Genomic DNA, 15,315 nt, shown 5'->3' with positions numbered 1-15,315 from the left:
ACTTGACTATGGCTCCTAGTTTGCAGTCATCTGCAAACTTCGTTAGCCAGAGGCCTTCTGTGTTGGCCTGTACTTTAGAGAAGTAGATACCAAACAGGAGAGGTCCCAGGACAGAACCCTGTGGTACTCCAATTGTCACTGCTTTCAGGTCAGACTTGGAGTCTGCAACTTTTACAGTGTGGGTTCTGTCAGTGAGTCAGTTGGCACCCATCTTGTGACATAGGGATTTATACCTAGTTTATTGAGTTTAGCTATAATTCCAGAATGGGGGATGGTGATGAAAGTCTTGGCGAGGTCAAGATAGGCTGTGTGAACCACATTACCCTCATCTACGGCTTTGGTGACTGCCTTAAAGAAGTCGATCAGGTTTAGAAGGCATGATCTGCCTTTCACAAACCTGAACTGGGTGGGATCCAGAGTTTCAGCGGTTACCAATACCTTTGTTTATGAGTTCCATGATGATACATTCCATGGCCTTGCAGACCAGGCTCGTCAGGCTAATAGGTCGATAGTTCCCGGGATCAGTGGTGGCTCCCCCTTTGTGGGATGGAAAAGCTGTTGCTGTGCGCCATTCAGTGGGCACAAAGCCTGATGTGAGGCTATTATTGAACATGGTGCTTAAGTGGGGAGCCAGTTCGTTCTGACGTTTGTGTAAAACGCAGCCTGGGATGTTGTCCGGTCCCATGGATGCTGTGTTTTTGGCTTTAGAGAGTGCAGATTTTACCTGTGTAGTTGTGATTACAGTGACTCTGCACTCTTCCTGTATAGATATGGGCCCTTTAGAGGGTGGGGGGGTAGAGTTAGCACTGAACCTATCTGCCAGGTTGTTGGCAATATCAGTTGGTTCTGTAATTTTCGTGCTGTAACTCAGAGCAGATCTGGGTGTTGCCATTGAGATTCTTGACATAGCTATAGAATGCTTTGTGGTTGTCCTTAGAATTAGTGGCAATTTTGTTTTCGTAGCTAGCTTTGGAGGATCTTATAAGGGGTCTCAGCTTCTTACTGAGGCTGACCAGGGAGCCTCTCCACTCATGGGATTTTACTCTTTTGCAACAGTTTCTTCCTGTTGTACAGGTTATGTGTATATATATATATATATATATATATATATATATATATATATATATATATATATATATAGACACACACACATACATACACACACACACACACACACACACACATATATGTATATATTATAATGCGTGTGCGTATATACATATATATCTATATAGCTATACGTGTGTATACATACTGTATACAGATACACACACACATACACATATATATATATATATATATATATATATATACATACATATATATATACACACACGTCTGTGTGTGTGTGTGTGTGTGTATATTAGTTCTTCTAGTCTTTCCATCTCTTTGACTAACTCGTAGTAAAGAATCAGCATTATTTTGTCATCCTTACCAGAACCATTTCTATCCTGTCCATGTCTGTTTGAAGAAGAGTTCTATAATTGATAATTTAAGTGGGGTCTAAGCACTGCTTATTCAGAATGATGCCATCTCATTTTATATTAGTGATTTCCTTCTATGCAAGCCAATACCTTACTAAATTTATTTTCTGGGAATTTCAACTGCAATGTTTCTATCATTCCTTCAGTGCTAATATGCCTTTTACAGACTATCCACACCTTTATTAACCTCACTACATGTCTGTGTAATCAGCAAACTGTTGTACTTTTATGTCACACTTCTTCTGTTTTATACAAGACAAGACTGGCCCATGTGTTAATCTCCTTTGTATTCTGTCACCAACAATTTATGGGGATGACCTCCACTTATTACCTATATCCTTCTGTCTCTCCAGTGTTCCACCTATGCCATGACCTACCACAAATTGGTCTAATTTGTTCACAAACATTAGTATAGTTATGTTAAATGCTTTGGTAAAGTCTAACTAGTGATTCCATAAATTTCCCTACAACTGAGGTCAAACTAAAAAGTTGAGTTTTCAATGTCTGTATTCATTCTACTTTTGTGGCATGAAATCAACATCAGAATCCTTCCATTTTCCAAGTATCATTACTGTTCTGCAACAGATACATTTACCTGTGGCATTACAAGTTCTCGCCTCAGATCTCTGACAGCAGATATGTAGGGGTTAGCATATACACCTTTTACCTTTTAGTTCTTGTCATGACCCTCAGCCCTCGTATAGGTCCATAGGAGTTTACTAGGCAAATGGCCCTAGGGCATTTACAACCATAGCCATGTTATACCCTTGTTCCCTAACTGACTTTGGTTAAATGGTCATTACTCACAGGGAGAGAGTCTATGATCAGCAACGACTGTCCCTGGCTATGCGGGACATAGGTGCCACCCCTGGGGTGAATTTAAGGTCATCCATGCAATTGTCCAGGTTGAGCTTGAATAGGATCATTGAGGAGCTCTGCTTCACATGAATTGGGAGATTATTCTACAGCAGTGGCAGTGTCTGGGAGATGTATCTTTCTCTCCAGCATGTTCTGTTAATGTCAAAGGCTAGGCTGAGATCCCTGGAGCAAGTGACTCTTGTCCCATTTGATTTGCAGATGTGCAGCATTTCCATTAGGGCAGGGTCAGAGATTGCTCTGTAGGCCAGGCACAAGTCACCTCTTAGCAACCTGTAAGCTACAGAGTACAGTGACAGGGCTTTCAGTCTTTCCACGTAAGTCATCTTTTGGAGGCCCTAAATTTTCTTGGGGAGAAATCTCTGTGGTCTCTCCAACTGTTGCAGGTTTCTGGTGAGATACATGTAAAAGGGAGTGCTGTACTCTATTAGTGATCTGATGAGGGTCAAGTACAGAGAAGTTATAGTCTTGGATGTGATGCCCTTACTTATGAGATGTGCAATATAGAAGGCTTTCCTTACCACTGTGGACACATGATGATTGAAATTTAGATTGCTATCGCACCACTGGGTTTCAGCTTAGGGGGTGCTGCCAATATTATCATTTGCAGGGACTTCCTCTTTGCCAGAGGGAATAACAACGCACTTTTTTGCATTTAGTTTTAGTCCATGGCTTTGGCACCAATCATTGTCTGTGTTAGCTCCTTTTGTAATATGTTAACATTGTTTGGGGATTCAATGATTGTGCCCAGTTTGCAATCATCAGTGAACTTCGCAAGCCACAAGCCATCTACTTTCACCTGGACTTCAAGAAATAGATTCCAAATAGTAGAGGGCCCAGCACAGACCCTTGCTGTATCCCACTGATAACTGGTCAAGGTGGAATCCCCAACTTTGACAGTATTCATTCTGTCGGTGAGCCAGTTGGCTACCCATCTAGTGATGCAGGGATTAATCCCTGTCTGGGAGAGTTTCTCAATGATATCTGAGTGGGAGGTTGTGTCAAAAGCCTTGGCTAAATCAATATAGGTGGTATGCACCATTTTGCCTTCATCCAGGGCTTTGGTGACATTCTCAAATAGTCCACTGGGTTCAATAGGTATTACCTACCATTAACAAAGCCAAACTGGGTTAGGTCAAGAGTTTGAAGGTCACCCATGACCTTGATGATAAGGTACAAGAAGATTCTTTCCATCGTCTTGCAGAGAAGGCCGGTTAGGTGTATGTATGCAGCTATAGTTCCCAGGGTCAGTTGATAGACCCCTTTGTGCAAGGGGATTACTGTTGCTGTTCTCCACTTTGGTAGAACAAAGACAAGGTTCCGATTGAGGTTAAACAGAGTGCCAAGTGGTTCCACTAGGTCTTGTTTTAGCTTTAGTAAGCAATGTGGGATGTTATCTGGTCCCATAGAGGCTGTGTTTTTGGCCTTTGAGAGCGCGGATATCACCTGCTCTATGGAGATACTAGGTAGTGGACTGGTGTCAGGTATGCTTTGGGATATGACTGGTATGGACAGGGGAGTGCAGTTTGGCCAGAACTGTCAGCTACCAGGTTGGTAATTTCCTCAGGTTCAGTATGATGGGTACTGTAAAAAAGTTTGGTACATAGCAGGCCATTCCCTTTTAGATTTCAGGCGTAGCTAAAGAATGTCTTATGACTATCCCAAGCTAGGGATGCTAATTTAGCTTCATAACTAGCTTTAGAGGACTTTACAAGATATCTGATTTGCTTGTTCAAGTTGTGGAGGGTAGCCTTCTGCTAAGTTCCCTCTTGTTCTTGGACATCAGTTTCTTCCCTTTGTTATATAACCTATTTATACTTGAGGTCCACCAGGGTGGCTTGTTTTTCTTTTTGGGAGGACCTGGTTTTGATGCAGTCAGGTACAGCCAAGTTTATACAGTTGTTTAAGTGGTTATGCAGGGCATCTGTCTACTCCTCTGCATAGGAGTCATTGTTAGCTGTGTTAGCTGGGGGTTGAAACTTTTTATACCTATCACCTAGTAAGCTGTAGTTTGCTTTGGAGAAATTTTTCATTTTTTCATTTTTTTTTTTTTTGCTCCTGTGGGGGTGTCAGGCCTGACTGTTACTTTGAACAAGGCAGATTTATTGTCTGACCTTACCAGGGAGGCAAACACACAGTGGGTAATGCAGTGACCTCCTTATGTTAGTGAGTACTAAGTCTAGGACATTTGAACCCCTTGTTGGGGTATAGACTAACTGTTGCAGGGCATTTGTATTGACAAAGTCCAGGAACTTCAGGGTGAGCATGTTTGTGCTCATGTATGACACCCAATCGATGGAAGGATAGTTAAATTCTCCCATGACCAAAGTGTTTGGCAGTATAGTGAGTGACTCTAGTAAGTCCAGGTAAGTGGTGTGCTTCTCTTAGTTCTTGGTGGGTGACCTATAGCTGGCAATAATGTGGTAGAGTGTTTTACCTATAGTTAGTTGGACCTGGAGTAGCTCAAGAGAGTCATACTGTTTAAACAGTCTTGAGGTGTATTTGGCTTTAATGAAGATAGATAAACCTCCAACTTTGGTTCTTTCATACTTGTTTTGAAGTCTGAATGTGTGGAAGGCATTGCAGCCTTGCACGGCCAGGGTGCTTTCTGCGGCCCTGAACCATGTCTGAGGAACTGCACAGATGTCTGCATCTTCCAAGGTGAGGAGTGCTTCCAGGGAGTTCCAAGGAGTGCGGCTTCCTGCTTAGGCCCCTAGCATTAAGCAGTACAACCTTGACTTTGTCTTGAGTGGATTTTTTTACTTCAGAAATGTTGTTGTTTTGACATCATCTAAAAAAAGTACAATGGAGGAGACAAGCATATTTACCAGTATACAAAAACCTAGAGGAAACAGGTACAGACCATCTCTGGCACAGCAGCGTGGCCTGTCGACCATGTCTTCCCAGGCTGACAGACACTGGATCCCCCTGGACCGACACCAGAAGCTAAGCCAATTGTTGAAGACAATCATTTTTTTGTCTATATTGTGGAATCATCCTGGGTGAAGGTAGAATGCTGCTTAGGGCTGGGGACATACCTGCCTAGAACACACAATCTGAGAGTTCAGTCATGTCCCTCTTCGGGTCTACTTTAAAACACCGACATCAAAACACAGACGACGAGAGCACCAAGACAGGAAGATCAACAACTGAGATGACCGACAGTTTAAAAGCACAAATCTTCACATGCCCGACAAACCACAATACTGACAACAAACAAAACAAAACAAATACCTTTTCCGAAAAACACACACACAACACAAGCACAACAAAAACCTTACAAACCTACACTAAACCTTACATACACAACTATCTATGCACTAACCTTAACCCAAACCCTAACCCTAAGGTCCGTCACTATCGCACACTCACCAAACCCGCATCCTAACCCTAACTCACTTAACCCGCCCCTAACCCTAAAGTCTGTCACTGTCGCACACTTATCTTAACATGTCAGTGTTCTCAGCATCGGGCTTTTAAACTGTCGGTCATCTCAGTTGTCGATCTTCCTGTTTCTGTGTTCTTGTCATCTGTGTTTTGCGTGTCAGGGTTTTCAAGTAGACCCCTCTTTTCATATAGTCCAGAGAGGTAAGTCTCAAGTCATTCAACCCAACATGTACTATGACATTGTTGTTAAGTGACTTGACTGCATGCATGACTTGATGGAACCTGGCACCTGATAGGCAGCTGACCATGACCTTTTTCTTGTCCAGCCTGGTGAGGGGAACATCTATGTCTCTAACTATGGAGTTGCCTGTGACTAGGACATTTGGTTTTGAGGCGTTTTGCCTTAACGGCTTATTTGTTGAGAAACCGGGGTGTGTGTGTTATGTGTAGTGGATTTTATTTGCTTTACAGTGTCTGCAAGTGATTTGCACTTGGGAAGTCGCTGATCTTTCGTAAGTTTCTATTGAGTACCTCCGAGTATGTAGGTTTACATGTTGTGACCTTGTTTTGCGTAAAAGGTGGTGTGCGTGTGTGTGTGCACTGACAAATTGTCTGAGGTCCGGTTTGTTGTTACATGACAGAATTAATTCCAAATTCATAGTGTAATTATATCTCTCACATATTGCACTTGTTTTTAGGAGTAAGTGGTTGTCAGTATACATGAGGCAATTATACACATTGCCTCAGGATGCCCATGGTTGGAAACTGACCATCCATTATGGCAGGTTTTTACCTTAACTACTACTGGGGAGTGGGCTAGTTTACCCAGATTTTGCTCTAGGATTAACAAAGGGACTTTATTATATTAAAGGCTAACAGTGCGCAGCTACCCACAAATACCAGGCTTAGATACAGGTGAAATTAAACACATTTAAGCTAAACTACCAATGGGAAAGCACACAATGAGATTTCCTCCAGTAATCTCCAACTCAAATGTGGCTCAGACTACACACTTCTGCCACAAGGGTGCAGGCAGGGCCCTCTTAATGTAAGATGGCTGGAACAGTGCGCCAGTGTAACAATACAGTCTAGATTCAGCAGATGTAAGTCTAGTCTACACTATGTTCTAGCTGCTTAAAGCAACAGAACAGCTTTTATAAAGTGCAGAAAAATGCAGTAAAAAATAAGCAAAATTATAAAATTTATTTAACATTTGTTTACCAAAAAGTCTGACTTGGAACAAGCAAATTTTCAGTAGAGGCCTGGGGAGAAATTCTGCAGTCACTTGTCTTTGTAATGTGGGAGGAAACCAGAGCACCTGAAAGAAAAACACACGAATGCAGGGAGGACATGCAGACTCCGCACAGAAAGTACCCCAGCCGAGAATTGAACTGAAGAACATCTTGCTGTGTGGGGACAATGCTGACTGTATTTTACGGCACAGTGGTTTGCAAAGTGCAAAGGAAACTCACAAGGTTTTTAGTTTTTAGATTTTAGCATTGGATGCATTGGATTTTGCCAGGGTTGAGCAGCTCCAGTTAGATAACCTCCATTGGTGCTGCCCTCTGCTCAAACTGGCAGCTCTTTAAGCACGTGTGTACAGTGGGAGACTACGGAGAGCATTTCCTATAGAGGATTTTAAACTGGAGATGTTTGCTTATATACAAGGCCCAGGGAACTGCATTTGTGCATCTTTTATACCAGCAAGATGAACGACTTTTACACAGTTTTAATCCCTCAGGCCATTCAGATAAAGACACAGTAAACTTTCCACCAGCTGTTTTCAACTTGGATAGGTTGAATTCAGAGTGCAAAAGAACCCTCTTAATGTAAAACAAACAGGTCTTCATCTCAATTGCAGTAACAAACGCTTTAGAACAAAAAGTCTGAATTCCTGCAGTATCAAGAATCCTTGGAAATAAGTTCACTAACCCTGAGAAATGTTCGATAATACAGAAAAAGTGCACAACATAAGTGAACTACAACACAGAAAGACCTTGCAAAACTTAGAAATATTCTGGCAGACTCAGGGGAACTTTGGCAAACTCAGAACAGCTTTTGCAGTACCAAATAAGGTTAGGAAATATTAGGATACTGTTAAAACAACCTAAGAGCAGTAACAGTAACAGATGGCATTTCTTCAACAAGTGCAGGGTGAAAAACACAGTGATAAATTCAACCAAATCAATAAATGCAGCACAAAAGTATTAAATACCTCCAAGAAAGTTAGTGCAAGTGCAAAAGAATTACTTATATCAGCTTTGTAGGTCCAGATAGTTTTAGAAACAATCCTTATCTTGTAGTCACAGGGGTCCAAGCCAAGCACAGGGAAGCTCTGAATAAATGAGCACTTCTAGTGACTGGTTATAACGAATTTCTCCTTTTCCTTTCTGAATACTAAAAAATATTTATCTAATAGTCATACTACTTCAGTATGCTTTCCTACCCATCCCATGCATGTTACAAAGGGCACAGATTCTAAAAGACTTTGTCTGTATGCGACTTCCTCTGTTGCGAGCTTGCTGTACAGTTGGGCCTTACACCAGCATAATGAGCAAATCTCGTGGAACCTGGCCTAACGTTTCAACATTTCCCCTTTACCCACCTATAAAATGAAAGAGCTCCCTTTTATCTGAACTTTCTACATTTCCCCAAGTTTGAGCTTAGTTTTTCTGGCCACCTTTCCTCCTGCTTTTACCCTGTATGTATACATTACATGCCAATATTCAAAACCTACAAGGCAGAAACAATAACATGTAACGCACACAAATTTTTACATAGTACTGAATAAGCAGTTACTATAAATAAGTCATGCAATAAAGAAAACGCATAAACAGTTGAAATGTTTTGGAAATAATTCATGGACTACAAAAGTGTTACCAAATAAGCTCCAAATGTAGGTGATTAAGGAGATGAGACAAACACAATAAAGACACAAACTTTCAGAATGACAACTAAGAGCAAATGCAATAAATGAGGCATCTCCATTAAGAACAGTTTTGCAGTGCATTGCTTGCTCTCTTGCACACAAACACTTCAGAGAACACAACAGTGTACTGGTCTTTTTTTTTTGTCTCTCAATAAATTGTCATCCAGTGCTCTTACCTTCCCAGATAGAAAAGATGCTCCAGACAGCTTTATACAATGCATGTCTGAGATAATCTAAGATGAAAACCCTAAATGGTTCTACTGATTCTAAATGCATCTAACTGAGCAGTGCAAAAATAAAAAAAAATAATGGAATCAGAACCTCAGGACCAAAAGACATCTCAATGAAGGTTAAAAATAAAATACACCAGAAAGCACTTTCATCAAATTACAACAGACTTCTTCAGACTAGTATCAAATTAATAAAACATTTAAACTAGCCATAAATGGTATGTCACACATTTGGTCTCTATCTGTCATGACTAAAAAAAAAACAGATGTTACAGCAATGAAACACTCTTAAAAACACATCAGTTAGAAAAAATATACATACATACATACATACATACATACATACATACATACATAAAAATAATAAAAGTGAAGATGGAACATTTGAAAGTTTGAAAGTATATAATTTGCATGAACAGCCACAGACTTATAGGCTGGAATTTGTAGATTGCCAACACAGGGCACATAGCAAATTAGTATGGAATGTGGTCATGCACAGGAAAATGACTCAAAGACAGTGTGACAGCACAATTATCAAACTAGCATTGGTACGCAGTGCACGTCAAATTTACAAAATGGAAGACTGATTCAAATATGAATAAAATGGCAGCAATGCATGGCGTTGCTTTTTCCCATTTTAAAATGACGATATTTGTGGTACACATGATAATAGCCACAGAACATGAGCAAGCACTAGAATGCACTGAAGTTAACATTCAAAATGTTTATTCATTGCTGTTTGTCAATCAAGTAGATGGACTGGTCATTCACCCCCTTTTCAGGCATGACCCAAGTACATACCAAAAACACGCCAACCAGTAAAAAATAAGTAAAGAACCACGTACATAACAATACAAGTCAAACAACTGATCATATACAGAACAAGCTTTTTTTTTATGAAAAAATTTATAAATACATAGTAATATCCATTGTGAAATGACAATTATTAACTGCAGTGATATACAAAACAAGTTTTTATAAGCTTGAATGTTGACTTTAAAGAGCTGTCATAATGGTTACATTGTTGATCACATGGTACAGGGCTTGATTCTTACCTTTGAGGGAAACTGGCTAGGCTCAAGTGGCCCAGAAGGGCAGTTAACCCAGTAATTGCCTATGAACTACAGCAATGCTTATGAACTAAAAAGTGTCAAGAGTATTTCATCAGGAACAACACTCTTTAACAGCAAAGCAGAAGTACTAGAAAGGCAGAGGCAGCAAATTAATTCTGTGTCAAGTATATGTTGTGAATCGTGGCCACTTGTGTGATATCCCACCACTGGCCCAGTAATCAAGGAGCCTCAATTCTCACCACTAGCACCAGTGGGAGACATACATTGAGAGGATGACATGTACACACACAGTATTGCCAGATGCAGCTCTGCATCAAGTGCAATTTCCCTTAAGTGCACACAAGAGACCACAGTCAGTCCGAGGCTGGTTTCTCCCTCTTTCTCCAGATTCCCCAATAAGACTTTCCACTGGCACAGCTATAGAGTTGAGATCTCTGCTGAGTGGCCAAGCCAAGACCTCCAACACCCTCTCTGTCCAACCAGTGCTTGTGTCCCTGCCCAAGTAGCTGACTTGACACACACAAACACACACACACACACACACACACACACACACTGAAATTTGATTTCTACACATACCTGGGAAAGGCTGGCACAGGTTTACTAGTTATGCCCCCTTCTGCCCAGACTATAAGGTAGTTTTTACTTCCACCAGCCACTCCTTATCAGCTACTTAAGGCCCTTAACAAAGAGTGTCCAATCTTACTGTGCAATGTTACTCAATACAAATGGTAGTTTGACCAAGAGCAAGGCTATTAGGAGTGGCCTACAGTGTTACCAAATAAATATGCAAGTACTCTCAGAACTTAAATATGTCTGATAAATAGCCACAATGAAAGGTTTAAGAACAAGAAAATAATCAGTACATATTCACAGTTATATCAGAGTTCAAAATCACAGGAAATATTTAAAACAACACTGCAGGACAATCTCAAATAAATAAAGAAAACATATAAACTACCACTTCACTATATTCCTGACTGTATCTAAAAGAAATTACTGTACCCTGGTAAAACTTTCCTACAGAGCAACAAGCAGGCAGATGTGGTGAGTGGATGTTCTTATCAGGTCAAAGACAAAATACAAAATGCTCAGTCTCTCTCTGAGAGTTCTTAAATTCATATCCCAAATATTACTACTGGGATAGCTTGCAGCATGACATCATTTCTTGTCATCTGACTATCCCAGGTGAAAACGTCCACTGCAGCTGCTAGCATTTAGCACCTACCTGTGAAAATACATAGACCTCAGATCTTTTGGCAAATGGTAGAAGTCGTAAAATAAATTTACATTCCTCCACATTTGGACAATGCAACAAAACTTCTAGTTCTAGACATTTTCTCTCCTGTTGCACTGAAACTGAAAGATAACATCTTTTTTGCTTATTGCCCAGCCATAAAGTAACTTAATTTCAACTATTCTTCTGAAGTCTTGCAAGTTAATCTCCTGTGTTTCAGTCTCCCCTGTTAAAATATATACATTTAAACAGTTATAATAATGCATATATATTTCGGCTCAGTACTTTACAATCTTCAGCACACATCTGCTCAATATGACATACAGTTTTAATACATCTGTAACGCAAACATCTTGCATGAGCATGCTGACATTCATAAATGACACACAGCCAGTTACAAAATTCCAGATAGCTGGGCTGTCAGTATCCTCTTTTGTGATAACTTGCACCACAGGAAAAGGTAACAGAAAGCCTGATGTACTACCACCAGACTGTGAACAGTTTCCAAGTAGACATGGACATCTCAGGGGACTTGGTCAAACTATGTTGCTCTAAAAATATAATGGAAAATATACATGACTATCTTCACTACCTAGACTTTCTAGAGACCTCTAGGGGATACATTAGGGATACGGCAGGCATCAGCCTTGTTTATTCTAAATCAGTACCTTGACATTACACTACAGCAAAGGCAACATGTGGAGAAGTGTATCTAGTTCCTCAGGGCAGCCTTGGACAGAATCAGCACCATTAAGGCCTTCAATGAAAAAGTCCATTTCCCAAAAGTCCTGGAACTCAAACTGCACCCATCCCACGGTCAAAGCCCCACCTGGCCCAGACGTCCTATGATACATAAACAGGAAGGGCTTCTACTCCATGAACTGACAGGTGGTCTAATACCCAGGACATTAGTTATAATGTGTCTATGTGCCACTGAGCCAGTTTACATAATCCACACATTTGGTATACATCTGTTCTATGCCAACAAATCCTGGGAGGAAAGTTCCCACAGTGACATACAGGCCTATACACACAGGTACCATGCATGCCAGGAGCAGGTCACATAAAATCTCTTGCCTGCTGTGAATTGTAAAAGATACTGGATATGCCCTAGAAGCTTTACTGAGGACTTCAATATGCAATGTTTTATACATGCAGAAGCATGCAATAGTACAGCAGGCTATTAAATGGATGATTATATTGTTTAGCCCATCTCAACAAAGAGTACTGCAATATAGTCTCGACATATGCAGCAAAATATTTGTTGCATGTGTCAGGCTCCACAACAAGATACTGTTGCAAACAAATGGAGCAGAAGGTGAATATCATTGCAGGGCCTGCCATACAGGTCACAGCAACAGATTGGAACAGTCGGGTGGAAAGTCATGGGAGGAACATGCAACATTAGAACCTTAGCCAAGGCAGAGGAGATTGTAATACATTGCAACACTGGTAAAGAGACAGCATCTGGTCTACAAGTAAAGCAATGACACAGACAAAACAGAATAAAAATTATGCACAAGTTCTCTCAACCAGGCTATGCAGGGCAGCACATGTACTGACATCATGGCTTGCACAAGTGGGAGAGAGACACAGTAATGAGGTCACAGGAGGTAAATACAGTGGCCATGTATTCTAGGATGTTGTGTGGAGTCAATAATTGCATCTTCCTATATCAGGGTAAGGCTGCCATTAAGTAAGCATTGCATGTGTTCATGAGCCAACTTATAGTGTCAGTACTGAATCTAGTATCTGAAAGGAAAAAAAACAGTTATAACTATAGGAATGCATGAATACACCCTGAAGAGGCTTCCCATTTGTCAACCTGAACAACACCATTACTATGAGGGGTGGCAAACAATGTGCCTGCAGAGGACAATGATGCTGTCTCACCAACTAGCTGTGTACTCTAAATGTAAGATTGCTTGTCCCCAACCACCTCGCATCCAAACCCTCTATGATCTGGTAAGGCAGACCAGATGTCAGTCACAATAAGTTTCACAGATGCAGCTATAAAACAGCAGTTTCCCCCAGCAACCTGACCCTATACTGTAAGTCACTGTGTAATTGATGCACGTCCTCCTACAAGCTATGGAGCACATTCACCATCTCTTTAATGCTGTAAGTTAGCAGCAGTATGAGCCTATATCATTAACTGCATAGCCACTGGTTAACACAAAGTGTCACAGCCATATCAGGGACAGTCCTGTAGTTATAGAAGCACCACACCCCGCAACGCATGCAGTATGCATGCCAAATGATGTGTGAGCTCGAGACACAAGTGGAGTTCATGTGGGAATCTTGGGTACAGAATTCTGTCATGCTCTGTGAGGCTGTATGCCCAAGCAGTATCTCTTTGAGAGCTTCTCTGATGGTGATTAATGAGTGACCCCCTCCCTGTAGTGTTTCATGAGTGACCCCCTCCCTGTAGTGTTTCAGACTGTTCCACTTTGTCATCAGACCATGTACCTGAATATTGTCACTGCAGTCAGCCACAGATTACCTGCTGACCTCAAGGCTAGATTGTTCTGCTTTGTGTGACACTACACCAGTGGAACCTGTGAATGCATGAATACACAACTCCATTATCAGCCAACAAATATTTGCTATATCTCCTAGGGACAACATACTTTTGCACATGCAAACAATTCTACACAGTACATTAGAAGACATACTCTGTCATGCAGGATATTTTATTTAGAGACTAGAAGTGCCTGAAAGGACATACATGTAGGTGGCCTTTGGTCAATCCCTCTCTTCAGACATACAGTGGCAGACATGCAGTCATATATGACTTGTTAAGCAAAAATTCACGTTTAGGTGTGGCTAAAAGAGCATTACCCACACACAGAAGAGCGCATTACTATATTTTAACACAATACAATTATTTAAAAAGAAAAAAAAAACTGTTTACATTTTAAAATAGCAAGACTTGTATATGCGACCTTCAGCACGGAGCAGCCTCACTCAGTACAGTAGGTATCCCTCCCCTTCATTATTTTTAGCCTTTAAAAAAGGATTCTATGACTTGTTTAAAGGTGATTACCTGGGAAAAAACATTTTCAGGGACAGTGGTCTTAATATGAATAGGTATGGTAAAAGTTAGCACTAAATTTGTCTGCCAATATATTGGCAATATCACTTGAGGGTAGAAATGTGTGTTATTGTGGATAAATGCAGCACACCTTGGAACATTACTGCTTCGTCAGTTTGCCGACATAACTAAAGGAGGAAATGTAGTTTTCTTTGTTATATAAAGAGACCTTAAGTTCATACTCTGCTTTACATTCTCTAATACTGACCTTAAGTTCCTTGCTGGCATGTTTCAGTGGGGTCTTGAAGTAGGGGGTGGGGTGGGCATTTCTTTCAACTTTTCATTAAATTTCCTTCTTTTGTCACACAGTTTATTAACAGAGTTCCACCCTAAAGATTTATACCCGGATTTGCTATTATATTTAGGGAAAACAGGTGCAGACTCCACACAACTGTTTAGACACTGGAAAAACTGGAAGTGAATGTGGCAGACCTCTCAGCTGGGTCCATTACAGGGGATTGTTGGGAATTTTTCCTAGACCTTCTACAAGTAGAAGTGGCTTGCTCTGCAGAAATCCCAAAAGATGGTTTCATTTGCTGGTGGGATGGCACCATTAAGCCTGACAGAGAAAAGAGCTGATTTGTTATCTGATTTAGCTACAGACTGGGGGATATGTTGTGGGGTACAGGCAGAGGCTAGGTTGCCAAGGACCAGATCAAAAGATATTAGACACTCTAGTGGCTAACTTTACAATCTGCTGCAGTGCATTGATAGTAAAGACTAGTAAATGCTCAGTATATCCATTTTTAAAGTGTAAGTGTGCCAGGCAAAGGCTGAGTAATTGCAGTCCTTTAACAAGAAGGAATTTGGTTTTATATTTAAAGCCTCAATGGAGTTAAAGGCAATGTCCATGATCTTTGTGGGGCACTGATGGGGATCTGTGGCAAGTACTGAAGTAATACTTGGATTTATTAATGCCAATGTTGATCTCCAAATTGGGGTTGTGGACAATTTGACATTGGGTGATGGTGTTTCTGGAAAAGAGAGAGACTCCTCCACAGTTAC

At 40.8% G+C, this 15,315-nt stretch overlaps 1 protein-coding gene across 2 annotated transcripts in view; it reads right to left on the bottom strand.

Moving 5' to 3' along the window:
- MEAK7 (MTOR associated protein, eak-7 homolog) overlaps positions 1–15,315 on the bottom strand; it is a 167,985-nt gene that overhangs the window by 132,278 nt on the left and 20,392 nt on the right. The gene's annotated exons all lie outside the window — the stretch shown is intronic.

The sequence above is a fragment of the Protopterus annectens genome, chromosome 8.part0 (genome assembly GCF_019279795.1).
Source record: "Protopterus annectens isolate FY-2018-M chromosome 8.part0, PAN1.0, whole genome shotgun sequence".
In the NCBI taxonomy this organism is placed as follows: Eukaryota; Metazoa; Chordata; order Ceratodontiformes; family Protopteridae; genus Protopterus; species Protopterus annectens.
The sequence above is the reverse complement of the archived record's forward strand: the minus strand, read 5'-3'. Positions and strand labels throughout refer to the sequence as shown.